Source organism: Monodelphis domestica, chromosome 3 (assembly GCF_027887165.1).
Source record: "Monodelphis domestica isolate mMonDom1 chromosome 3, mMonDom1.pri, whole genome shotgun sequence".
NCBI lineage: Eukaryota > Metazoa > Chordata > Mammalia > Didelphimorphia > Didelphidae > Monodelphis > Monodelphis domestica.
In genome coordinates this window covers 159,586,255-159,589,327 of record NC_077229.1, presented here as the reverse complement: position 1 = coordinate 159,589,327, position 3,073 = coordinate 159,586,255, and the positions used below count along the sequence as shown (strand labels likewise).

Here is a 3,073-nt window from a genome sequence, read left to right as displayed (position 1 = left end):
TCATGATATGATTAGCCTGGGCCAAGTTACAATCTAATGTGAAACGTAATTCTGAGAAATGTTCTCCTTGAGCTTTGCTCTTTGGGTTCAAGCATCATAGCCATGCTTATCACAATTTAATAACTCACTACTATACTTCAGGTATTTGTCAGTTCTTTTTTGTGTGTACAAATTAGTAGACTGTTTTTGAGAGTTGTGTAGTTGTCCAGATTCATTGCCCTATGATTAATCAGTTGAAGAACCTCTCAATTTCCTCTGGACTGGTTTGCAGATGAAAGTCATAGCTCATCCCCAGTCCCATATTAAAAACTTTCCAGCTTTCCCTCTGCTGGCATAGCTCTTAACAATCCAGGTTTTTGCAACAAAACATTTGAGTAGGAGTTTAGGTAAAGGATAGTTTTATTCATATATGTTTCAATTATTGATCTAAATGAATGTAATTGTTTGATTCAGAGCAATATACTTAAAAAATAGAACAATATGAAAAAGTGTAACATGGCACCTGTGCAAGGATGACTTACAAAGGCATGAAGTGCTCCATATATTTTATAAGATAAATGAACAAAAGAGAGCAAATATTTTAGATCTTAGAATATACATTCCTACTTTTAAATATTGGAACCCAGGAGTTGCTCTTTTCCAGACACAGATCAAATTAAATCCTGGGGTATTTTAAGTTATGTATAAAAGAAAGTCAAAACATTAAAAAATATGAGTAATTTTCCTTTAAGTTTTTTTTTTAATGTATACTATGCTTTAATCTAAGATTGTTACAAGAGATATTCATTGTTAAGGACAAGAATTCAATATTAATAAGTACTCATTGGAGCTATTAGGAAGTTCCATGTTTCCTGTTTGGATAGATGTAGTCAGATCTTGGTCATTGAGCATCCAGTGAGAAGGCTTTGATCTGGTCAGCAATAACTAGATAAAGTAGCAGAGGAAAGTTGACTTTTGATGAAATGGAATCTATGACAAATGGTTAATGTGGATATTGGGGAAAGTTATGAGGACATTTATGGTAGTAATTCATCTTTTGTAAAGCCAAGATCACTAGTACCATCATTGTCAGGAATATCTTAGCAAGTACACTAAAGGGGAGATCTGAGACTTTAGGCATGAAAGGATAGATATTATTAAATACCAGAATCTAAGTCCATGCTAGCCAGTTGTTCTAAGGAGAGGCATCTAAAGGAAACAGTACATATAAAAGGGGAAAACCAGAACCTAAAGGAAATCTAGATCAGAAACATGGGGGAATTAAATTGGCACTGAGAATATGTTAATGATGAGATGAATACCCTAGCTGGTAGTTTACTCCTTTTAATGGAAGATGGTTCCCCTCCATTTCCAAAATCATAAATGATTCATTACTGTTCTAGTTAGGAGTTTCAGGTAGTGAGGAAATAAATCAGATTAAGTTCTTTTAATTTTAATCTGCTGGGGACTTCTGGGGGGAGGAGCCATGATGGTGGAGTAAACCAGAGTCTCTCCAGAGTCACCATGAGAATCCTCTACAACCAATATTTAAATATTGCCACAGAACAAATACAGGCTTGAAAGAACCAACAAGGAGACAGAATGAAACCACTTTCAAGAAAAGAAAAACCCCAAAGGTAGGTAGAGAACATCTGTGGCACTGGGGTGAGAGGGGAGCAGAGTCAGTAAGAGGCTGTAGCAAGGAGTGAAGAGCAAGCCAAGACCAAGCCACACACACCCTACCCCACCTCTGCTATTCCAGGTTTGGAACCAAATCTAAGATAACATTCAGACCCTGAGATCCTGTCTTGTCAAATAATGGTCCAAGCTAACCCAAATCCCTTGAAATTTCAAACCTGAGGAGAAGTCTGGAGACCAGGCCAGGGCAATCTGGGATGAAGAGGGCTGATCCATGTGAGTCCAGATTGAAGCCAGGAGTCACAGTCTGGGCTTGGGATGAGGACATAGTTCACAATTTGGGGTAGCTGATAGTTCTAAGGGAGGACCCCAGATATTTTCACTAAATCTCAGGGTGGAGCTCCAAGACAGGGCAATTAAGGGTGTGCCAGATTAGAACAAGTACACGACAAGACCAAAAACTTACACCTACACCCAAGGCTGCAATTTAAGTAGTTCCTGATCCAGATCAAAGTAAGAGCAAAAGCTTACAACCAAGCCCAAGGCAAGTCTTTGAACTATCAGAATCTCAATAATTAATTGAATCAGCAGGGGAGAGGACTTTCAGAGGTCTCAGTCCTCAGATGATCACATTATCCTCCAAGAACTGAAATTATTAAAAACCAAAAAATAAGCTCAGAATAGCATTAAGGATGGACTGAAATTTAAAAGGGTTCCCCAGAAAATATAACATACCTATAATTAGAAAGGAAAAATGGACAAACAACAAAAAAACCTAACTCTATAAAATTTTTATGGCAACAAAGAGATGTGTACAGACACAGGGACAGTGAAAGCAAAACAAATACACTCAAAGTCCAAAATAAAAGTAAGGATTGGACACAGATTTTGGAAGAGCTAAAAAAAGACTTCAAAAATCAATTAAGAGAGGCAGAGGAAAAGTGGGGAAGAGAAATGAAAGTGATGCAAGGAGAACTTTGCCAATGAAAAAAGGAGACCAAAAACCTGATAGAGGAAATTCAAGTCTTAAAAATTAAAACTGATCATCTAGAAACTAATTATTTCATGAGAAACCAAGAAACAATAGAGCAGAATCAAGGGAATGAAAAAAAAAACAGAGGAAAACAGATCTAGGAGAGACAATTTGAGAATTATTGGACTACCTGAAAGCCATGATCAGGAAAAAAACTTTGGACATCATATTACAAGTAATTATCAATGAAAACTTACCAGAGATCCTCAAACATGAAAATAAAATTGAAATGGAAAGAAATCACAGATAACCTCCAGAAAGAAATCCTTAAGTGACAACTTCTAGGAATGTAATAGCTAAATTCAAGAACCACCAAGTAAGAAGAAAATTCTTCAAACAGCCAGAAAGAAACAATTCAGGTACCATGGAGCTACAATCAGGATTACATAGAACCTAGTGGCCTTTACATGAAAATATCATGGA

The 3,073-nt window shown here is 36.6% G+C and overlaps 1 non-coding gene across 1 annotated transcript; it reads left to right on the top strand.

The window, feature by feature from the left end:
• The first annotated feature begins 439 nt into the window (after positions 1–439).
• LOC130458630 (U6 spliceosomal RNA) lies at positions 440–547 on the top strand. The gene has a single exon (XR_008918040.1). It is a non-coding gene; the product is annotated as a U6 spliceosomal RNA (small nuclear RNA).
• Positions 548–3,073: the final 2,526 nt, after the last annotated feature.